General features: G+C 36.5%; 1 protein-coding gene across 1 annotated transcript in view; it reads left to right on the plus strand.

Annotated features, from left to right (window-relative positions):
• Window positions 1-2,401: 2,401 nt before the first annotated feature.
• Window positions 2,402-25,598, plus strand: part of LOC150098536 (uncharacterized) — a 35,530-nt gene continuing 12,333 nt past the window's right edge. Inside the window, exon 1 of the mRNA XM_090405419.1 lies at window positions 2,402-2,520. The gene's annotated coding sequence lies outside the window, so the exon portion shown is untranslated. The remainder of the gene's footprint in view (window positions 2,521-25,598) is intronic.

A 25,598-nucleotide genomic window follows, 5' to 3' on the forward strand; every position in this document is an offset into this window, starting at 1 on the left:
AATTTGACTGTAATGAATATGAATATGTTGCCACCTATTGGTGAGAGTGACTTGGGAGGTGGCTAAAGGTGTGGAATTCTCGATTAAGACAGGGCATATGTGGAATTATCGTGCTGGCATGTATGACAAGCTTAGGAGATTGCTTGGATCAGTGCCATGGCATGTAAAACTACAGGGGCATGGGAAGAGGTCAAGGAGCATTTACAGGAGGTTATGGCTGATTATATACCTAGGGTCCGAAGAGAAAAACAAGTAGGGGTTAAATGGATGAATAACACCATTAAGCTTGAGCTGCAAAAAAAAAACAAACAACTGTGGAGGGAATTTAAAGAAAGCGGTGACCTGCAGGTACACGAACGATATAAAGTGAAGGCCAGAAGGGTAACGAGTGTGGTAAAAAAAGCAAAAGCGGATTATGAAAGGAAACTAGCTATGCAAGCTATAGAGAATCCCAAACAGTTCTTTCAATATGCTGCAAGCAAAAAAATAACTGTACACAGCAAAATGATTTTAAGGAATGACAATGGTAAGGAGGTCACTGAATCAGTCGATATAGTGGAGTCACTGAGTGAGCACTTTGCAAAAGTATATCATCCAGGTGGTGACATTGAAAAAATGAAGGAACCATTAGTTTATACGGGAATTGTGATGTATGAAGTGGAGGTGAATAGTCTATTACAGAACCTTAATGTTAATCCATCTGTGGGATTGGATGATATACCGGCACGGGTCTTACATGTAGTGGCTAAAGAATTATCAGTGCCCTTGACCATGTTGTTTAATCTGAGTCTCGGGTCTGGTTTAGTCCCAAAGGTGTGGAAAGAGGGGAAACTAGTTCCACTGCATAAAGGAGGATCCAAGACTATTGTTGCAAATTACCGACGATCAGCATATCAGGAGTTATTGTGAAGGTCTTGTAGAAAGTAGTCAAGGGAAAAATACAGGAATGGATTGATGAAAATGAGATACTGTAAGAGGGACAGCATGGCTCTGTGAAGGGTAGATCATGCCTCAGTAACTCGGTCAAGTTTTATAACCCAGTGACTGCTGAACTGGGTAAGGGTAATGGGTGTACAGTGATACTGCTGGACTTGGCTAAGGCATTTGACAGGATACCACATGGAATTCTAATCCGTAAACTACAACATTCAGGAGTACAGTCCAAAAGACGGTCTATGACTAGTGGTATGCTGCAGGATTCTGTTCTTGGCCCATTGCTATTTAATTTGCTCATTAACGATGTAGGGAAGGATCTAAGAGGAACTGTTCATTTTTGCTGATGATGCAAAGTTGGGTAGGGCAATAGTGAATGTAGAAGATGTCAAAATCTTGCGGGACGACTTGGATAGATTGTATTTCTGGGCTAATGAGAATGGATGTGAATTTAATGTGACAAAATGTAAGGTTATACATTTTGGGGTGAAACGATTACCTGCAGTACACCACATTGGTGGAACTGTGCTCCAGGAGATTGATGAGGCGAGGGACTTGGGAGTGTTGGTGGATATGAAGATGAAGTTTAGGGAGCACATTGCAAAAGTAACTAAATCAGCTCATCAACTCACTTGGTTGTTGAAAAATACTTTGACGAGCAGAGACATGCAAATTATTGTACCTCTGTAACGAGCCTTGATAAGACCTCATCTCGACTACTGTGCCCAGATTTGGTCATCTAGGTTTCTTGTTGATGGGGAGGACATGGAGAGGATTCAGGGGCGAGTGACCAAGATGATAGCAGGTCTATGGAATGAACCTTATGAGAACAGATTGAAGAACCGTGGGTTGCAGAAATTAGTTGATAAGCAGAAAAGGGGGATATGATTGAGATATTCAAATTGCTAAAGGGTTTCTATAGGATTAATTCAGAGGATATTTCTGAGATCAGGACTGGTGGTAGGAGAACTGGTGGACACCTATTGAAGCTGGGCAAGAGTGTAGTTAGCAAGGGTGTTGGAGCTGGATTCTTTACTTTTAGAGTGGTAAACGAGTGGAATTAGCTGCCAGAGTCTGTTGTGGGTGATATGATGGTGAGTGAGTTCAAGGCAAGGTATGATAGATACTGTGAGAATGTCGTATAGTTGTGTGGACATGATGTTTAGGGTCTCCCTGGATGAGTCTAAGGACTCCCTGGAGTCGCCCGCAATAATAATAATAATAATAATAATAATAATAATAATAATAATAATAATAATAATGATATAATCACACTCTAATCAAAGCCCTCTTGGGGGGGGGGGGGGGGTTCTAACCCTTTTATATCATCTCTCCTATCGGCAATCACCGTATCTCACCCATTGTGTATAATTTTTCCCACGAGGGTCTCGTTTCGTATCGTTTGTTTTTTATCACCAGTCGCTTCTGCACGTGTGTTGTGGTCAACCTTTTTTTCCCTCGGCGTGCGCGCGCACTTTGAACATTTGTTCACAGCAGCTTAATGCAAGTCATACTACAACACATTGTATAGTATTATCAATTCTAACAAAATATTATTAATTTATATCACTGGCAATATAAAATCAAGTAAGTATTCCTTCCTTGAAATATTCACAATCTTTTTTCATTATAATAATGTAATCTATATTTTACCAGTTGCATACAGCACACACCTAGAAGCAAGCATGTTCCTTACAAGGTTTTCCCTGTTAATCAATGATAAAATTAGAATTCTTAGGAATCTCAAATTATCAAAGTTTAACAATAATAATATAATAACATGCGAATTTTCCCAGAAACAATACCAATTTGACACTATGCTGTTGCTTTTCAAGTGTATATTAGCATAAAGTAAGATGTGCACAATTGCCTTCACTTAACTATGTGCATTTATTGTTCAGCATACAAGATTTAAATTAGTTTGTATGATGATCTCCTTTACAAGTTGTGTATATTTCTGCTACTGATGTATACTTTTGGTTAATGTATATCCGTTGTGTTGTAGGCTCAAAACATTGTTCAGATGATATAATTTGAAAATATTACATTATTTTTAGTAACTAAGAAATCCACTTAAAGCCAGTAGTACACTCGGAGTTGAGTAGACGATTTGAGAATGCACACTGAGCATTATACAACCAATGAATGAGCATCTGCAATAATAGCTAATTCATAAGTAGCATAGAAATACAAGATATGACACAACATAAATTTAAAAAATGAATTTTATTAATTAGGAAAAGATTTTTGGAAAATTTTCTAGTTTTTTTCCCCGTTTTCTTTGGGGGGAAGGGCCCCTTGCCCCCCATCTGGGTGCACAACTGCTTAAAGCAAAAACATTTTGAACTTTGCATTTCACATTTTTAGTAGATTTCAGTGCCCGATGCACTGATAAGTACACCTTTAGTACTAAAGTAGAGAAAATATTTTAATATCAATTTTGCTTACATTGTCATTTCTTTGTTTTATTAACTGCTGCTGTAAAAACTGCAACTTAAATATGGTTTGTTTTCTGTTTTATAATGTGATGATTCACCATTATTGAAAATTTCAAAATTATGAAGAATTAATCAGGAATTTGGCATATTAATTCCAGATTATTAATTGAAGTCTGATAATTACATTTAGAATGTGTTATGTAGAAATGAATATCTGTGATCAAAAATTCATGTCCATAAATTATGAAATCAGAAATTTCTTCTTAGTCATTGAAATTATTATATTGATCACACCTATTTAGTTTCTCAATAAAATCATTTTTGTGATGTATATAACTAAATAGAAATGTTTATTAATTTATCATTAATTATTAACACTGTACAACACTTACTACAGAATCATCATCATCAAATTCCTGCCATATACCCTCAAGGATGGGTACAGGATATGATGGTACTACATGAAATATTTATATCATTACTAACTTCCGATCTACAATTTTCCTCCAAATCAGTCTGTTACTTGTAAAGACTTCAACATTATCAGATCGTATATTTCAATCATCTAAGGCACTTTGTACAGTATCAATCCACCTATGTCTTGGTCTTCCTCTGGGTCGTTTTCCTACCAACCTGGTAGAGAACACTTGTTTTGCTAATCTTTCATTGCCCATTCTATTTAAATGACCATATCATCTGATATTAGCTCTGCTAACACATTCCTGGATGCTGACAATGGCAAGTTCTTTTCTAATATCCTCGTTTTTAATATGATATTGCCATCTATACCATCTGTTCAGGACTTATATCTACGGTCTCTAGTCTTTGGTCAAGTGTTTTACTTCGGACCCAGCTCTCAGATCCATAAGTTAAACTGGTTTGAACACTGTGTTGTATATAGCTAATTTAGTGTTCTGACTAATTTCTCTCTTATTAATTATAAATTTATTTAATTGACTTCCTACCATGCCAGCTTTGTTGATTCTGTTGTCTTTTTCCATATTTAATTTAACAGCTTCACTAAAAATTGTGCCAAAGTGGCTGAAATGTTTTACTTGTTTCACAGGTTCTCTGTTCACAACACAGTTGACATTTTCACTGATTCTGCCTATTTTCATTGTCTTTGTTGGAGATGTTATTGTCAGCAAAGAGCTGACAATAACATCTCCAATTTTGATATCAGGTTTAATACCACTTTCCTTCATAATGTGATCCATATAGATAATGAATAACAGAGGGTATAATGTACATCCTTGTCTCACACCAGATTTAACATTAAACCATCTTCCTGTACTTCCTTCAATTCTAACTGCTGACTCACAACTCAAATAAAGACTAAGTATTGCTTGATATAATTCCCCATTGACACCATATAACTGTAGCATATTGAATAGCTTTTATCTCAGCACCTTGTCATATGCCTCTTAAAAATTGACAAAACTTAAATATAGATTTGTTATATTCCCATGCTTTCTCAACTATTTGTAGTAAAGTGAAGATCTGATCCTGAAAGCCTCTATTTGGCTTGAATCCAGCTTGTTCTTCACCAAGCTTTTCTTTCACAATTCTTCTCAACTGTTTCTCAAATATACTTGCATAAATCTTGCCAGGAACACTCAGTAAGGAAATACTTCTATAATTCTCACATTCAGTTTTATTTCCCTTTTTATATATGGGTACTATGAGAACTTGACTCTAATCATTGGGAATTCATCCCTTTGTCCAGGCTTTCTGAACTATGCTGTGCAGCCACTGTAGGACATTTATACCACCATACTTCAGCATTTCTGGTCACATATTATCTACTCCTGCTGCCTTTCCACATTTCAAGCTTTTGATGACTTTTTCTACTTACTGTATGGATATGTATTCCTGACTGTATGCCTGTTGAGTGTTTTTTACCAATATGCTATCACTGCTTGTTTCATTTAGCAATTTTTTGAAGTAATTACTCCATACTTCAAGGATATCTTTTTCTCCCATATTCATATGACCTTTATCATCTCTGACTCTTTTTACAACACTCTTACCTCCATTTCTATGCTTCTTCAACAATCTCCAGAATATCTTACCACCTTCTTGGTATTTATTTTCTACGTTCTTGCCAAAGTCCTCCCATGACATTAGATTTGCTATAGTGTTTAGCCTTTCTTGCATTTGTTTCTGTATTCTCTAAGAGCAGAAGCTGATTTATTTGCCCGGAACGTTTGATATGCTTTCTTCTTTTCCATTGCTGCCTCTTTAACTTCCTGTGTCCGCCATGGAGTTCTGATTTTTCTATCCTTGCAGACAACCTCGCCACATGCCTCTCTGGTCGAATGTTTTTTTTCAAGGCTTGTCACTGAATCTTCAAGGTTTGGTTGCTGTTCTCAAACTCTTTCATTTTTTCCTCAAATTTTTATTTTAGTCTACAGTTCACATCTGAGAGCTGCTCAACTTTTATTCGCTTTAAAACTTTCTTACATATTATTCTTTTTAATATGAAATTCAATTTTATCCTGCTCAAGACTAAACAGTGTTCACTTTCAAATTCTGTGTACACTCTGGTGTCCTGAACCATGGAGAAAATATCACTATCAACAATAACATAGTCAATGAGACTTTTCTTATTCCTTGCCTCTTCTTTCCATGTGAATTTGTGCACATTTGTATATTGGAATATGGTGTTAGTAATAACCAGTCCATGTCCTGAGCAGAAATCCAACAGGTATTTGCCATTATTATTAGCTTTGCTCTTTTCTCCAAATTTTCCCAAAATATTTTTGTATATCTGACAATCATTTCCTACTCTGCTATTTAGATCCCTAACAAGGACCAACATTTCCTTTTTCATTGTGTCAGATACTTTCTCTAAAGCATCAAAAAATTCCTCCACTTCTACCTTAGTAGAACCTTCTGTGGGACCATAGGCACAAATTGGTCTCCTTGTCCAGTTCCCCATTCTCATATTTGTCCACATCACTCTACTTGAGACTGCCTGCCATTCAAGAAGATTTGCCTTGTATTTAGTGTTGAATACTGTGGTTGATTTATTGCCTGAATATAGCATTTTGTATTTATTGCTCAGAAAGATCTCACCACTTTTTCTCTTTTTTGTTTCAGTCTCCCGTATTATGTCGATCTGGTAGTTATCTAATACCTTAGCTAACTCAATTTCTTTGCCATTCAGGCTTCTTATGTTGATAATACTGATCTTTATCTCTGGTGATGTTGAGTTGGGGCGTGTTTTCATATTTTTTCTGGTAGCCGACCTTTTGCTGTTCTCCCTGGTTCTCTGGCAAAAACACCGCAGGCCTTGTTTAACAGGGCGACACCCCAGCTGGAATGAAATTTTGTCATGTTGTACCATAATTTTATATTTTGGTTTAAGCCAATAAAAATACAATTTGGTCGGCATAATTCCGAATTGCCAGCCCATCCTCGTTCGTTCAGTATCCAGAATAAATATCCAACAGGGTGCACCACGAGATAGGTCAGGATTGGACGTTAGGTCAGAAGCCCTGGTTGGTGTCTGCATTACTTTAAAGGCTATGTGGAGATCTCCTCTCACTTATATATATAGCTTTGGCCCTTAAGCACCCTTTACTATAGAACACTGCACATAATTTCATTTCTTAAACTATACTAGACAGTACAATGACAACTCTCATTCTAACGATAAAAGTCCTGCGTTGAGTATAATTAATGTAGGTTGAGTGAAATGTATTGCAAATGACACAAGGTGAAACAAATGTACCATAGAGTATCTGTTTGTGGTACATTTGTTTAAAAAATGAGGGCAGTATTTAATGTCATTGCTAATGTCTTAATATTTTGAAGATGGAATTTTCTAAATTTGTCTTGAAAGATATTGGTTTTTCATAAGAAGGTAAAATGTTGGGTTAATAATATATGGGATGATTTTTAGTTTCTGTTGGTTAGTGGCTTCTATGGAGGTAGGAAATAATGGCAAAAAAGCAAATTAATCAGTTTGTCATATTATTATGGTGTGATAAATACTGACAAAAACTGTATTGCAGATGATAACCAGAGTTCTTTCACCATGTCAATTAAGTTGGTAAAACAGTTTCACTTCTTTTAAGGTACAAAATAGACAGCATTTTTTTTTTTTTTTTTTTGTCTGTCTGTCCGTTGGTTCTTTTGATGTTTTAATTCATGAATTTTATTGAAATCTTCTATGCAGAATCCTTACTAAAATATATTATCTGATTAGAAAAATCCAGACAACTCTTTATTGAGTGGATATATGGCTATGTATATCAAAACTATGGTTCATACAGGTATAAAAGGAAGCATGCAATTTTCATTGACAGATGTTAACAGTAAAATGGGCCATATTGAAGAGTTCATTGAACTTTCAGTGTGCTACACACTATCATAGGCCATATATATTCACAGTCCTGGACAGCCAAGCACTGATGTGCATGGTGCAAAGAAATCACCTGTCCTTAGTTGAAACACTTGATACCAAGTTCTGAAATGGCTTTGCAAGTAACGGAAGCACCCTGGCTGTTTGTTTAGAATTGAAGAATATTGCTCTCCATGTTCGCACAAGGGCAATGTCATGTTGAGTGGAGTGGGATAAATCTTTTTACCATTGGACTCTGGATGGAAACATTCTCTGGAGTGATGAATCATGGTTCAATATCTAGCATTCCGATGAATAAGTTTGATTTGGCAGATACCACCTGCCCAGATGTATTGTGCCTGCTGTGAAGTTCAGTGAGGGGTGGACATCATGGACTGGAGCTATTTTTCATGGTTTGGGGTGGACACTATTTCTATTATTGGGGAATATTAATGCTGTGACCTATAATTGGCATTCTAGACAATTCTGTGCTTTCAACTTTATGGCAACAGTTTGGTGAAGGCCTTTTCTTGTATCTAGATAACAATGTGCCATCCTTAAAGCAAGGTCTGTGGAAGAATGGTTTGATGAGGTGAGTATTTTGATACTTAACCTGCCTTCTAACACCAATGGGATAATTGAATTGCCACTTGCAACTAAGGAACAATTGCAAGGTTATCTTCCCACAGCCAGACAAAGTTGTTAAGACTGACCAAGGCAGAAGTTATTGTGGATCTATATAATCAGTTTGGTAAGGCAAGGTAAGTCTGAAAGTGTAAATCTTTCAAGTAAACTTGATGTGAATAAAGTAGTTGAAGCTTCAGATAGGTTGCTTGAAATAGAGAAATAGGTAAACGAGGAAATATTCTGCATAGAGGGCAATTATGGAATTGTTAAAAGTCTTGTTTCAGTAATCTATTACATTTCAAGTTATAATAAGATAAATAGAGTGGTGGATAAGGGTGATGTTTCTGAATTTTGTGCAGAATACAGATAGACTACAGTATGTAGTTTTAGTCTAACCAAGTGAAAAATAAACTTTCAACATCAGTATGTAGTTTGGTTTGTAAGCGTTATGGCAAATGTGGATAATAGGTAGGATTAGGTGGCTGGTTTCAAAGATTGCTGTGTAACAGATATCAAAGGGTGCAGAAGAATTCTCTCAGGAGAATTAGTAGTGGAGTTCTACAGGATTTTGTCCTGGGACTATGTTCATTTTTCAAGAGGATATTCAAATTTTGCAGTATGTCTTCGAACTTCAACTCTGCCACGAATGTGCCATGATTCTTAACTTCCTCCACCACCTGTGATATGAGTGCTTCAGTATGATTTGAATAGACTGGCTATGTGAGGGTAGAGAATGCAAAGTTGGGTCAAACTATTCAAAATGATGCTGATGCACTGGTACTTCAGAATAATTTGAATAGACTGGCAATGTGGGCAGTTAGGAAGTCCAAATTGTATTATAGAAGATGGAGGGAATGGAGAATCATGGAATATTGATAGAGTTGAAGTTCATATCATATACTGCAAACGCGATAGCCAAAAAGAAATATGCATTCTGCTCTCGTTGCAAGAAAAATAAAAGCAATGCCTCACTCTTATGCACAACACTTATACAGTTTCCAATAATTATTTCTTGTCCATATCCTTTTCCCTCCCTGAGCTTAGTAAAAAAATATCAGGATATAAGATGAGCATTGACAAGTGAAAGTGAGGTTGTCATTCCACTACAGCAATTTTTGATTAGACCCTTGGGCGAATGCTGGTCTTGAAATTCACGCTTGCTCTTGTTATCATTGAGGGAGTGAGAGGTGTGATTGAAGTCTGATTAGCAGAATCATGAATTACTGACCATTTAAAACTATATATTTAGAAATTTATGTACATTTAATCATACAAATACAATATTATTTGTAAAATAAATGTTTTATCTTTTTTCAATTTAGCTACTTGAATACAAATTCTACCCTGCAGTTATTCTTTATGAACTAGTGAGTAACATCGTCATAAAAAGTTGGTTGTAACTTAATTTTCCCAAGCAACATGCACACTTGTCAAGGCTGGCTGAAGCTCACTGGCTAGAGCTATGTTGACTGCATATGGCCTGTGTTTTGCAGTGCTGCTGCAAGGATCTTGAAGTTCCTACAACCAAGCAAGCTAAGGCTTTGGCTAGACGAACAAGCATCTGCCTTCGATACACAGCACAAAGCTCAATTATTGCTGCACAAGCTTAAGACGTCTTCTGTCTACAAAAATAAAAGCCTAAATGGAATGCTTATAGATGCATGCATTTATTAACAAATAAATATTACTTTTTTCTCAGTTGATGAGCTTGCATATCAAGCATGGAGAATTTGCCCCTGATTAGACTACAATTTCTGCCCTTGTTCCTTTGGGAGTGAGGGCAGAGAGTCCGCAGGTTGCTTAAAAAAAGTATCCGTTTCTGAATACTTGCTAGAGATAACAGATTGTGGGGTAACAAAAGTTTTGATTTCTTTACTCATTTACATCTGTTGGCAATCGGAATGTAAAATATTGAACTGCTACTCCTGTGGGATTATTATAAAAAAAAAAAGTAATATGACATTAAAGTGTCTGTATACCCTTGCAATTTTCATGATTAGATCAACAAAGCAGACGTTTAAAATTGGTTATTTCAGATACTCACTAGAACTTTTCTGCCTTCTTCGAACCCCCAAACCAGTTACTGAATTCAGTCATTGTCACAAACAGCTAAAGTCATTTCTGTTAAGAAACTCGAGCTATTAATTCTTGCAACTTGAATAGATATCATGAACTCCCAAGAGTATAAAATAAACAGTAGTTATGATTGGGAACATGAGATGGCCGCAGTGGTCTGTTATATTATCTATTTCTTCTCGTCTAGCATGCCACAGAAATGAAATCAACCAGGATAAGTAAGTAGTACCAGTGCTTTTTTCTGATGATACGCAGTACCGGCACCTTTTTTAAGTTTTTAAAAATTTGCGACTTATTGACAGCAAAATGTATTATAAATATTTCGGTAGATGGTACTGTGTCCACGAATTGAATTTTCAGTTTTGTTTACTCATAAGTTGATGCCCTGCTTTCCTGTTTCATAGGTTGGTACACAAACGGAAACAGGAAGTTGTGTTCATTTCCGATTGCTTCCGATATCAGTTTATCAGTTCTATATTCACTCTGCAACAGGCAGGTGTTCATATGAGTTTTGAATTAATCTTAAGTTAAATCAGTGCAATCATTGTTCAAAATGAGTAAAATAAGTAGTCACTTTATGCCAATGAATAAAAAACGGAAGGCTGAAGAAGCACAAATTGTTGAATCTACTTGTGATCCTGTAAAACAGAGAGCTAGCAATCTTCTGGATTCCATAAAAGTCTGAAAGAAGCTGTTGGATAGCATCTGCTGGAAGGAGATGATGCTGATTTATCTGAATGTGCTAAGATTTTAAATTCCAAGTATTGGCCAGAAAATCTTGGGAAGCATCTGTCATTTGGTGAAGCTGAAATTAAAAAGTTAGCATACACATTTCGCTTAAATAAAAGAGAAGCAGTTCGTGGTTTCTGTGAATATCTTCAAGAAAATAAAGTCCCAGACATACTATCTCTAAATCACATTTTGGGCACATATTCAATATCTTCCAGTGAACGTGAAAGGGGTTTCTGTTAGATGAATCTTATAGTAACTTCATCTAGGTCATCTCTGCTTGTACAGACAACTTTTGCACTGATGGTCATCAAGATAGTAGGACCTCTTCTCACTCATTTCAATCCTAGCAAATATGTGGACTCATGGTCGCTCCGAGGTCATCATTCTGCAGTTGATACCAAAAGCAAGAAGTGGTCCAGAGTCGACAAGGATACAGCGGCAGATATGTTAAAAGTGTGGAAGTTGCTGTAATAACATCTTTGTGGTGAGTATTGTCACCTTTTTTTCCAGAAAAAAAGCACTGAGTAGAGCTGCCGAATTATGGAAGTAAAAAACAACAACAAAAAAAAGTTAGGATCAAATGAATGTTTGTTATTAGGGTAGGGAAAAGATCAAATTAATTAAATACACATCAAATTAAACTATAAATGTAATTTCATTGCTCGAGACCATGAGTGTTCTGCATGTTTACGCTTCAAAGCTGAAGTTCGTGAAACATAAACCGACCCCAATCTGGCATAGGTATTAAGTCATCAATGATGGCATGTTTAGCTCTAGAATTCTAACCAAAAATTAATTCATATTTTAGAAATAAGCGTGAGGATTTTTGTAGCACGGTCATAAAACAAAGTGAAATAAAAGTGAAAGAAAGTTCCTATCTGGAATTGTAATTTGTTCATCTTTGCAGAATGTTGCCATTTAAACAGAACTGAATGATTTTTTTTTTTTTTTTGTAGAATAATGCTTCATTTTTAATCAGTTTTTGCAAGCGCCATCTAATTTAAGAATAACCTGGGTTAGCGAAACTATTAATAATTTGATTCGTAAGTTGAGTGAATTGGGTGAATTTATCTATTTTTGGAACCAAGAATGTCTCTTCTTTCTTATTTTAAATACGAAGCACTTAAAGAATGGATACAAAGTGACCTGATTAATTTAAACCAGTACAGTTAGCAAACGAATACACAAAAAATGATGTTTAGAGCATGATGATGCGGTGATTAAGAATATATAGTAAAAAGTGATTGATGAGTAAAAAATGTAAATTTCTACTGTTTCTCAATTTTGTTAATAAAAATGGGAGAAACAGATCGTGTTTTTACTTACTGAAAATATGATATGCAAATAAACTGTGAGCAGGTTCTATTTTTGTAATGTATACCTCAATCGTTATTCTAGATTTCTTGATAAAATCTCAAACCAGCTCATTCAGTTCCAGTTATAAAGTGAGCCTCTTTTACTGTTAATCATAATGGTGTGGCTAACAGGTTGAAGAATTAATTTTATGGTAATCGTTATCAGGTATCCCAACTTTATTAAAAATCTAATATCAGGGAGTTTTTACTTTCAGCTAATAACCCAATTTGAGGATATAATCACGGCTGAATTATTCATTTCGTGTTATTTCTTCAAAAGCAATGGGAAATAGTAATTTTTCCATTCGCCAAGTCATGGATGCCACAAAAGAAAGAAGATATTTTGTCTTTTAATATTTTATAAAAATGAAAATTATGTCCCTCATCCGAAGAAATACATGGTTTTAACCTCAAAACTCAGAAAGAATCGACCAATAAACACACACTTTTCGCACAAAATACTGGCTATGTCATTATGAAGACTTGGTTCCAATCAATTTCCAAGAAATTGAAAATAAGGACTACATGACAGAGCCGTGGTAAAAGGTTGGAATAAAATAGGAATGAATGAATGAACAAGAATAAGAGTGGACTAATAGTGTTGTCTTTTTTTCTATATCATTCTTTTGACTTTTGTGGTTTTTATATTTTTGTTTAATTATTATGTTTTGCTTATTATCTTTTCCGATTCAGTACTCTAGCTCAAATCAGATTTTTCCTCCTTTGAAATGCACGTATTTCTAGGAGTGTGTTTATAAAACTGTGAATGTTGATGTTCTCCAAATAATTTTTACGTTTAAACATTGTAACAGATCTATTTTGATAACAAAGAATAAAATATGTAAGCTAACAATGACATAAAAATTGCAAAATTCAGGGCTGTGGTTTGAAAAATTAGACTTTAATTTGTTCAATTTTGTTTTATTTTCAAATAGTTTAGGAGTTTTGTCCAGAGGCGTGAGATATCCGTTATTGTTCATCCTTCAAGGAGCTAAAACAAAGGTCAGCTCCAGACAACTGCAATTTTGCCATCATATTTCACACAAGAGCTTAACGCACTCAGAATATAAAGAACTTCCAAGGTATCCGCCACATAGAACATTTGGCCAGTAGCTTAGATAGGCTACTGAACGCCATTGGCAAATTCTTAGCTAATCCCCTTTTTTCATCAGGATTTCATCAATTTTTAGAACCTTGAAAATATCATCGAGGTGCCCTTTGGATGTCAGTGCCCTTGCCAAATGCTTCAATCCATTAGAATTACTATGCCTCTTCATTTGACGATTTGACATCTTGACTTGTACAGACAAGTAAGTCAAGTTTGAGCCTGAACATAGTTCAGGTCTGAGGCAACTCGTGGTAAAGAGACCTGAACTATGTTCAGGTGCAAACTTGACTTACTTGTCTGTTTGCTTACTTGGGAAAAAGGATTAAAACCAAGTTTAAAAAATTACTTGGTATCTTTAACATATAGTAACCCAAGGTACAAAACTTTCTACATCTTTCTCTCATCCTGAGATTTTCATTTAATAAGGTCAAAGCACTTTGTGTCAACTTGTTTTGGTAAAATTTATAAGCTCTGCATTACTTCATTACCTTGGCGTTTTTGGGTCTGGTTCCCACTGACGAGATCTCAATTAAGGTCGAAACCAGTCTGGGTAGTGGCCTTGCTTTTAATGCATTGCATCATACATCTCTGCAAGGGGATGTGCTTTGCATTAGGGGAAATACTAAGGAAAGTGATCAGAGCTTACTTCACCTTTAGGATGAGTTGCCTCAGACCTGAACTATGTTCAGGTGCAAACTTGACTTGTCTGTTTGCTTACTTGGGAAAAAGGATTAAAACCAAGTTTATAAAAATACTTGGTATCTTTAACACACACACACACACACACACACATATATATATCTATCTTTAACACACACACATATATATATATCTATCTTTAACACACACACATATATATATATATATATATCTTTAACACACACACACACACACACATATATATATATCTTTAACACACCCACATACACACACACACACACACACATATATATTTCAAAAATAATAATATACTGACTAAAAATACCGAGAAAGGAAGGAAAAAAACTTTAAGTTTTTTTCCTTCCTTTCTCGAAGGAAACGAAGTCTGAACGTCGACTTCTTCAGGTGTGTAAATAATTATAAAAATCTGGAACAAATAATAAGTTACTAAATTTAACATGTGAACCACAGTAGTAGGTTTTTTATTACGTAAATATTTCGTGCTAGGTATCTTAAGACATCATCAGTACAGTATGGCAATACTAGGAATGACAAAAGAAAGGGCGCATACATACAAAGGAATCCAAATTGCGTGCAGTGGTGCGATGCAGCCTAAACTTAAATTGAAGTGAATTAAATTACAATTAATGACAGTTAAGTTATTATATTACACAATTTTGTATGACTATTTCCCATACTTTAGGGATGGCAAGAACATCATTGCGGTTTAGATTTGGTCTGTGGAGTAGGGCTTCAGCACTTTCTTTATATAAATATTCATATTTATATGAAGATTTGTGTAGAAGTTTTGTCTTTTTCTGGATCTTATGGTTTGGGTTTTTAACTCCGTGTTGAGCGAGGCCTGATTTATGCGGTTTGATGAGGCGGATATGGTCTTGATGTTCCGAAATGCATTTAAAAACTGATCTGCCTGACTGTCCAAAATAAGAGAGTTTACAGGAGCATGGACCCTCGTGTACACTAGGTAGTAGCATAGGTAAAAGTTTTTTTGTCTTTAGGCGAGGGTAACAAGTTTTGGATCTGGTTGATGGGTTTGTAGGTGGCAGTAAGATTGTATTTCTTCATAATTTTTGAGAGCCGTTCGGAGATGCCTTTGATATAAGGTATGGGAATTCTGTGGGGCTGTTCTTGTCTAGGTTGAAGTGCAGAAAAATTGCTGATGATTTTTTGAGTTGTTTTGAGATTAGAACCATTTAGAGTGGCTGTGTTTTTGATTATTTCCAATTCTTGTTTTAGAGAATCCTCAGAGGAGCATAATCTGTGTGCTCTGGTTACTAATGATTTAATGATGCCAAATTTTTGAGAGGGACGATGAGCTGAAGTATTGTGAATGTAGCTCCTGAAAATGTCGGTTTGCGATAGACAGAGGTGGAGATGGAACAGTCTTCTTTTCTTTGGATGTGCAAATCCAGAAAGTGGATGCCTTGTGGGGATTCTCTTTCTAATGTAAATCTGATGTGAGGATGAAGGAGGTTGATTTTTTCTAAAAACTCAAGTAGCTCTTGTTAAGAATGACTCCAGACTGTGAAGATATCATCGACATATCGAAGCCAGAGTTTTGGTTTGGGTTTGAATGCAAGGATTTTTTCTTTCCATGTGAAGTAACCAGAAGTGATAACAAATTTGAAAAGTTCAACAATGTCTGATGGAAATTTTTGATTTAATAGGTGTACAGTTTCTTTATGGGGGATATTGGTGAAGAGAGAGATGATGTCGAAGCTAATTAGCATGTCTGTTGTCAGCAGTTGAATGTCTTTTATTTTGGTGTGAAAATCTATGGAGTTTTTTGATTAAAGAGGTTGAATGGCCTATGTGGGGACGGAGAATGTTTGATAAAAATTTTGATAACTTGTAAGCCGGGCTGCTAATTGAATCAACGACGGGTCTGAATGGGACGTTTTTGTGCAGCTTGGGTAAACCATATATTCTCGGAGGTCTAGCATGGTATGTTTTGAGTTTTTTTGAAGTTTCTTCATCTAACAACGTTGTTTCATTGAGTAACTTGTTCAGATTCTTCAGCTGTCTTTTTAGTGGGATCATAGTCCATTTTTGCATAAGTATTTCAGTCTCGGAGTAGTAGATTCATTTTTCGGTCATATGAAACAGTATCAAGAACCGCTGTAGTATTTCCTTTGTTGGCTCTGGTGATGATTATGTTTTAAGGAGGTAAGAGCGTTCAATTCTGATGGTGGAATGTTTAAAACTGAAGGTTTGACATTAAAAATTATTTTTGCTATTTCAAAACGAAGTGTTTGTTGACTTTAATACTGGGGAGGTGCTTGCTGTTTCTTTCAATGTTGTGTGTGAAATCTAGATATGGGAGATATTTAGGTGGAATGGCAAACTTATGGCCTCATGCTAGAACATTTAATTCGTCTTGTGTTAGTGGGAGGTTAGATAAGTTTACCACCCATTTTTCAGTCAGTAATTTATTGATATTTTTCTTAGATCGATTTAACAGGTTCATGTGTTTTTTCTGTAGGTTAATATTACTTTTATCAAAAGCTTTGATTCCTGAGTTTTTTGAGACACTAATAATCACTTGTAGCAATTCTTGATTTAGCGTGTTTGACAAATCTGCTTCTAGTTATATAATTTTTAAATTATTTGTTGTCAATTTATGTTTGGAATCTCGTAACTGATTCAGAAGTAGTGAATGGCTTGCTTTTTGATAGATTTTATGGGCGCTTGGTGATTTAATAACTTCCTTTAGCTTAGTGAACATTGAATAAGTTTATCGCATCTGCACATTTTTAAAAAAGAGATACAGGCATGTTGCTTATCCTGTTTCAGTTGAAGTTTGCCTAGTAAGTCCATCTTCTGTGCTGTCATTTTCCCGTGTATGAATAAGACTTGATTATATAGAGAAACCTGTGTTAAATCATGTTCACGTGTGTTAAATTTAGTCGTGAATTCTCTACAGGTTTCTCTATATAATCAAATAATAAGTTAAATAACATGGACTTCTTATATAAACAAATTGGAAATAGCAAAAGTCAAATTTGAAACTGGCATCTGCGTAGTAGGTCTAGCGTGAGGCAAAAGTGAGTCACTGACTCGAGAGCGCCAGAATTGAATCTCTGAGCTGTGATAGTCTGGCAGGTTGTAGCTTAAATTGTTGTTCATGTGACATTGATCCAGGACTATTTCTTTTGATTCGAGGATGCGTCTCTCAAGTTCGTCACTGCAGTTACGGATAGTAGACGTAAGATTCCAGTCTATCTGATGTCGGTGTTCTTCTAGATTGGAGTTAGTGGAGAAAGGAACATGACTGGAAAGGGTGCTTGTATGGGTTCTCTTATAAGAGATATTGTGTTTATGTTCTTCCTGGCATAGTGAAACAGACTTATCGGTTTGTCCATAATAAGGTTTACGACACTCGCAGACGATTTTGTACTCCAAGAATTGTTGGTTGTGTTTTTGTTTGGGTTGACTCAGGAAAAAAAAATGAAGTTTTGGTAGGGAGGTAAAGTGAGTTTTGATGTTAATAAATTTTGCCAGTTTTGGTGATAGAGAGCTAATAAACAGCAATTGAATATGAGTTATAGGATTGGAGTTATCTTCTGGCCGAGGTTGAAGACGTGAATGTGGACGTTTAGTTATGCTTCTAGATGAATAGCCGTTGTTCAAAAAAGTGCTTTTGTGGTAGTTGAGTTCAATTTGAAGATCTTCTTCTGAAGTAAGAAAGAGATCTTGCTCGATGGGCTAGAGTAGAAATAATACCAAGCTTCTGTGGAGGGAAATGATGAGAAGAGGCATGTAAGTATCTGTCTGTGTGAGTAGATTTATGAAAAATCAAAAAATTTGAGACAGTCAGGAAACCTAGTGATCTTTCGATCCAAAAAGGCAAGTACGCCGTTTATCTCGATTTCTGATGTGAATTTGATATCCTGATGACAATTATTCAAATGATCTAGGAAGATTTGAAACTCCTCTAGACCAGCACTTCCCAAACTGTGGGCCGCGGCCCCCTTGGGGGCCGTAGGTTTTGTTGAGGGGGGGCTGTGAAATAATGAAAACAAATTTAAAATGTTTTAAGACTAAGTAGATTTTTTTTATTTTAAAAGAAACGTATTTAACTTTTATTATTTCTTTTTTGTTATTTTTTATATTTTAATGGAAAAATTCACACGTTGTTGGTTCACAAACTTTGCTTCCTGCGTATTTCAGCGCTTAATGAATATTAGTAAATATTGCTTATTCATATGTTTCATTTCAAAGCAGTGGTTAATTGTATTTACTTCGAGTGCTCTCCAGGGAAGCTCCAAATCTTCCTGTCCCTTTCATCACGCGTTCACGTTCATAAGTATAGTTCGCCCACCGTTTCCAGGTCCCTGCTTCGCGTCTTTCCAAGAATAGTCGATTCATGCTGAAGGGGAGAAAAAAATGAAGGACGTCCAAATTGGTCGCCAACACGCGAAATCACGTGCTTTATAGGTAAAATTTTCCAACTGTTATACAAGCAACATAGTTAACTACAATAATCATAAAAGAGAAGTTAATTTTCCGGCCGGTAATAATAAACAACTCATCCCACTATACTGAGTGATTACCCTATTATCGGAATGGATTCTTCTTTTTCTGAGATGCGCAGAAGTGTCGAGGGACCTCAAATCGGTGGGCGAACTATATCAGTCATCCGAGCTAGTTTTCTGTTACCAATAAAAGTTTCGCATATACTTCACACATGAAAAAAAGCTTAAACAAGTTCATGTGGGTAGATAGTAACTCACTTGCAGTGGTAAACAACAGGCCCTCCCTAACAGCTACTATACTGCAGAGGCAATAAAAACAAGTATTTTTATTATGCCAGTGAATAAGGTATGAGGAGTCTGTGTAATATATTTCTCAACAAATAGTGCAATTGAAGACAATTGGGATAAAAACACACTAATTAATGAATCACATGTCCCCCTCATACAGAAACTATGCTGTATAGACTGAAACAAAACCATATGTTGCATGGCACAGTATCTAACTAAAAACTATTGTTATTAATTAGATGTGTGTGTGTGAGTTCGATTTCCCAAGGCAGCAATAAAATTCAACCGAACGTGTTAAAATTCGTAAAAGTGTTAAAACTAAGTAATATATATGTATAACGAATGTTATGGCAGTTTCCCATATGGAATTCGGTTGAAGAGAGTTAGCATTTCAACTCAATTGTCAGCTATGCTTTTATCTTTCGGTTGCGTGATCTTTTGTTAATACCACACCAATCATATGCACGTTTTAATAACCTGCCATTGCTGTTTGTTTCACGTTAGGCTTAATTACCGTAAAGGGAGAAAAGTCACAAAAGATAAAAATGTTTCTGGTCCGGGGATTCCCTTATTCAGGTAATATTCGCTAATTTCATGTTATCAGTCTGTGGTGTGCCAGTATCGGTAAGTGGTGATATTATTTGATCTATTCTACGTTAAAAACTTTAACCCTGAGATGGATAAGTGGCTGATAAAAAAAATAAAAAATCCCGCGAACAATCAGAAGCAGAAACAAATTCAAAAAAAAAAAAAAAAAAGACAGTATTTCATATTTTACCAGAACAGCCCGCATCGTCTTCAGAACCAAACCGTAAGAGGCAAAAAATGTAATATATGCATTTGATTTTTGCAATATTCGCTGTGTATGTTTTGTATTGAATATAAATGCAATAAATACTATAATAATATATCTCTCTATTCCGATTTTTTTAGGGGGGGGTGTGAAATAGTTTAATTTTTGCAAAGGGGACCCTGACATCCTGAAGTTTGGGAAGCACTGCTCTAGACCATGTTCCAGATGAGGAAGATATCATGCTCATATATATATATATATATAGAAAGTTTTTTTTTACCTTGGGTATATGTTATGTTAAAGATACCAAGCAATTTTATAAGCTAGATTTTTAATCCTTTTTTCCAAGTAAGCAAACAGACAAGTAAGTCAAGTTTGCAGCTGCACGTAGTGCAACACTAGGCAATTCAATATAAAGGTGGAGTAAGTTCTGATCACTTTTCTTAGAATTTTCCCTAATGCAAAGCATATTTCCTTGTCGAGAAGTATGATGCTATGCATTAAGGTGATGGTCATTACCAGACCAATATATATATAACACACACACATTATATATATATGTAATATATTTATTTATTTATTTATCGTATGGTTTGTACACATGGTTAAAAGACTATAAGATATAATACAGATGAGTATAGATAAGATACACATGATTAAAAAAAAAAAAAAAGTCTACATTCATGCAAATACAAATAAAGAAATTTATGACAAGCATCAAACAGAAGAATAGTCATATTTTAACATTTAGGTTTTTGATCCAGTTGATCGCCTCTGGGGATAGGTCAAAGATATTCTTAAAGTCACCTGGATATGCTGTCAGCTCGCATTCCTGTACAATATGGTAAATGGTTTGGGTCTTAGCTCCACAGGGACAGTGGGGATTTGGTATCTTACCTCACTTTGAAAGTAAGTCCCCACATACACCATGGCCTGTATGAATCCTGTTAACCGTCGTCCATATATTCCTGGGCAGGTCAAATCCAGATGGTTTTTGGAAGATGTTTATGTGATTGCGAACTTCAGGTGATACTGCTTGGGACCACAGTCCACCTACTCACCATACTGTCATTCTGGCTAAGAAGATTACGGGCGATTTTTATTGCAGGTCTTCTGGATTTTAGTCTATTGGATAAAGCATCTCGAATAAATTCATGTATTGGAAGATTTTGGTTATTTAAAATTCTTTTATATTCACGAAGCAAGGCTTCCTGTTGTCGCAGTTCCGGAGGAGCAATATGGCTCAAAGTGGGGAACCATTGTAAGGGTGTACTCCTAATGCAACCTGTTATTAAACGCAGAGTAGAGTTAAGTTGAGTATCTAGTTTATTGACATGGTAACTATTGAACCAGATAGGAGCACCATACTCTGCTGCACTGTAAACTAGACCCATTGCAGTGCACCACAAAGTTGTGGCACTTGAGCCCCATATAGTACCACAAAGCTTCTGAACTATGTTATTTCTAGTGCGAACTTTAGCAGCGATATTAATCATATGCTGTTTATATGTTAGAGTTCTATCTGGAGTTATTCCCAGATATTTAGGTGTCGGATTAAACAAAATTAATGTTCCATCAGCATATATCTCTGTTTTTTTTTTGTTTAATTTACAAGACTTGTTCAGGTGAAAGCAAGAACATTCGGTGTTACCAGAATTTGGTGTTAATCTCCATTTTTTATAGAACTGCCATAAAGCCGACAGATCATTTGTCAATATTTCTTCGGTTCTTTTGATAGACTTGTCACTGATTGCCAAAGCTAGATCATCTGCATAAGCAAACTTCCTGCTGGCCTGTTTCAGGAATATCTGCGATGTAAAGGCTAAAAAGCAGTGGCGCGAGCACTGAACCCTAAGGTAATCCATTCTTAAGCACTCTGTTTATTTACCGATGCTTCCTCCGGTGACTACCCTGAAATATCGATCACACAGTAAGTTGTTTAGGAGATGACCCAATATTTTACATGGGATGACCTTAAGAAATTTATATATGAGTCCCTCCCTCCAAACAGTATAATAAACTGCTGTTAAGTCAATAAAGACTGCTGTAGTCTTCAGGCATCTTTGAAATCCCACTTCAATGTAGGTTGTTAAGCTGAGAACTTAATCTGTGCAGCTGCGATCTCTTCTGAATCCTGCTTGTTCGAAAACGTTCCAAAATTTTATCACTGATCCTGTTCAATATTAGTCTCTCTAACAATTTGTAGATTGCACTTAAAAGGTCTATTGGGTGATAGTTTTTAGTTCTGTCTGCTGGCGTACCTGGTTTTAACACAGCACTGATTTTTGTCCTTTTAAATTCTTTAGGAATGCGGCCACTTTCAAGTATATCATTAAAGAACTTAGCCAGCGACGATCTTGCGTAAGGTCCACAGTGCATCAGGAATTCATTATGAACACTGTCAAATCCAGGAGCCTTTCCCATTTTGATATTTTGAAGTGCCGAGGATATTTCCTCATGGAAAAAAGGCAAAGAGAATTGTTGATTCTTTTGAGTTACAGACTTCATAGCCTTTAGTTTGTGTTTTACCTCTTTATTATGTTCTTTATCTATCGGAGCTCTAGAAAGTGAAACAATATGAGCAGCTATCTGATTCGGATCGACAAGGAGATTTCTTTGGTACAGAGGGGCTTGGACCAAGCTTTTTAAGTAGTGACCTGGCTTTTCTACTAGAGTGTTTGAAATCTATGTTTTCAGTTTATTTATTATTATTATTATTGTTCCGGGAAACTCCAAGGAGTCGACAGACTCATCGAGGGAGGCCCTAACATCATGTCAAGAACAACTATTCAACATTCACACAGTATCTATCATACCTTGCCTTGAACTCATTCACGGTCGTAGCACCCACAACAGACTCTGGAAGCTTATTCCACTCATTTACCACTCTCCAAGTAAAGAACCTAGCTTTAACACCCTTGTCCACCATGCTCTTGCCCAGCTTCCATGCATGGCCCATAGTCCTCCCACCACCAGTCATATTTTCAAAAATATCTTCTGGATCAATCTTATAAAAACCCTTCAGTAATTTGAATGTCTCAATCATATCACCCCTCCTTCGCCTATCATCCAATTTCTGCAACCCACAAATCTTCAACCTATTCTCATAAGGTTCATTCCACAGACCTGCTATCATCTTGGTCACTCGTCTCTGGACCTTCTCCACTTCCTCCCCATCACGAAGAAACCCTGGTGCCCATAGCTGGGCACAGAAGTCCAGATGGGGTCTTATCAAGGCTCGATACAGAGGAACAACAACTTGTTCATCTCTGCATGTTAAAGTATTTTTCAGAAGCCAAGTGATTTGGTGAGCTGTTTTAGCTACTTTTGCAATGTGCCCCCTAAACTTCAACTCCCTATCCACCAACACTCCCAAATCCCTGGCCTCATCAATCTCCTGGAGTATGATTCCACCAATGCGATATACTGCTGCTATTCTTTTCTCCCCAAAGTGCATAACCTTACATTTTGCCACATTAAATTGACATCCATTTTTCCTAGCCCAGTCCTCCAAACTATCTAAATCATCCTGTAAAATTTTGACATCTTGTGCACTCACAATTGCTCTACCCAACTTTTCATCATCAGCAAACAAGTGAACACTTCCTCTCAGATCCTTTCCAATATCATTGATGAACAAATTGAAAAGCAGTGGTCCAAGAACAGAGCCCTGTGGCTCTCCACTAGTCACAAGACGTCTTTTAGACTCCACTCCTGAATAAACCACTCTTTGATATCTCTCCTTCAACCACCCTCTTATCCATCTTACCAATCCTATATCTATACCCATCTGCTCCAGTTTACTGATTAGGGTTCCATGTGGTATCCTATCAAAGGCCTTGGCAAGGTCCAGTAGTATCACTGTAAACCCATTACTCCTATCCAGTTCAGCCGTCACTGTGTTATAAAACGTGAGCAAGTTACTGAGGCATGATCTACCCTTCACAAAACCATGTTGTCCCCCATACAATATCATATTTTCATCTATCCAATCCTGTATTCTTTTCTTGACTAATTTCTCTAAGATCTTGACAATGATTTCTGATATGCTAATCGGTCGGTAATTTACAACAGCAGTCTTGGAACCACCTTTATGCAGTGGAACTATTTTCCCCTCTTTCCACCCGCTCGGGACTAACCCAGACCCGAGACTCAAATTAAACAAAATGGTCAAGGGTACTGACAATTCTTTAGCTGCTTCTCGTACAACACGAGCTGGTATACCATCCAATCCCACAGATGTATTGACATTGAGGTTATGCAATAGACTACTCACCTCCACTTCATTAACCACAATTCCCGTATAATCTACTGGTTTATTCGTTTCTGCAATGTTACCACCTGGATGATATACTTTTGCAAAGTGCTCACTCAGTAACTCAACTATCTCAACTGATTCAGTTGCCTCCCTACCATCGGCATTCTTTAAAATCAATCTGCCATGTACATTTTTCCTTTTACTTGCTACATATCTAAAAAACTGTTTAGGATTCTCTTTAGCCTGCATGGCCAATGTTCTTTCGTAATCCTTTTTTGCTTTTCTTACCACACTCGTTACCCTTCTGGCCTGCGCTTTATACCGTTCATGTGCCTGCCGGTCACCCTTCTATTCCCTCTCTAATTGTTTCTTTTTTTGCAACTCAAGCTTAATGGTGTTATTCATCCATTTAACCCCTACTTGATTTATTATTCGGACTCTAGGTATACAGTCAGCCATTGCTTCATGCAAGCACTTCTTAACTACCTCCCATGCACTATCAACTTCTAGTCCTTGCAGTTGTACATGCCATGGCACTGAACCAATCAAACTCCTAAGCTTGTCATACTTTCCAGCCCGATAATTCCACATGTACCCTGTCTTAATTGAAAATTCTACACCTTTAGCCACCTCCCAAGTTAAGACCCTATGATCACTCTCACCGATTGGTGGCAATGTGGTCATTTGTTACAGCCAAATCCTCAGATGTAATTACTAGGTCAAGCACTCTCTGACCCCTAGTATTTTCCATTACATGCTGTCTCAGATAGTTATCCCTTAATAACTGCATAAAATCCAGTTCCTTCCTTCTGTGTGTCCTCTCATCACTCCAATCAATGCGACCATAGTTGAAATCTCCCATAATAATCACCCTCCTTCCACCCATTTCTTCTATTTGCTTGTGCGCATACTGTCACCACCATCTTTTCCATCACCTGGTCTATAGCAGCACCCAATTGTATATTTAGTTCTGCTAGCCACAATCTCACACCAAATGACCTCAAATGTGCTATTTTCTCTATCCTGCAATTCAACTTCTATTCTCCTTGGCTGGAGCTCATCAGCTATCATCAACAATACTCCTCCCCTGATTTTATTCTCTCTGTCATTCCTGAACATACTATACCCATCACATTCAATCCCACTAGTTATATCATCTACAGTCAGTCATGTTTCACTAATACCTATAACCTGTGGTCTGGAAGCGCCAACCATGGCCAAAAACTCTTCCTTCTTGTTCCTAATACTCCTAGTATTAGTGTACATGAATTTAAGACCCCCATTAGCCCCAACCCTACCTTGATGCCTTATATTAACTATCCCACTCAGATTTGTTGTCCTAATTTGCTCTGGCATATTATATTCATTCTTACATTCAACTGCCTCCATAAGGACTGTATCTCTACTCCCCCGCCCCTAACAAATCTAGTTTCCCTGAATTTGCACATCCACTACATTCAGCAACACTTTCTCAAGTCTTCTTACA

The sequence above is a fragment of the Typopeltis vanoorti genome, chromosome 15 (genome assembly GCF_054136105.1).
Source record: "Typopeltis vanoorti isolate ZY-2024b chromosome 15, IOZ_Tvanoo_1.0, whole genome shotgun sequence".
NCBI classification, from domain to species: Eukaryota; Metazoa; Arthropoda; class Arachnida; order Uropygi; family Thelyphonidae; genus Typopeltis; species Typopeltis vanoorti.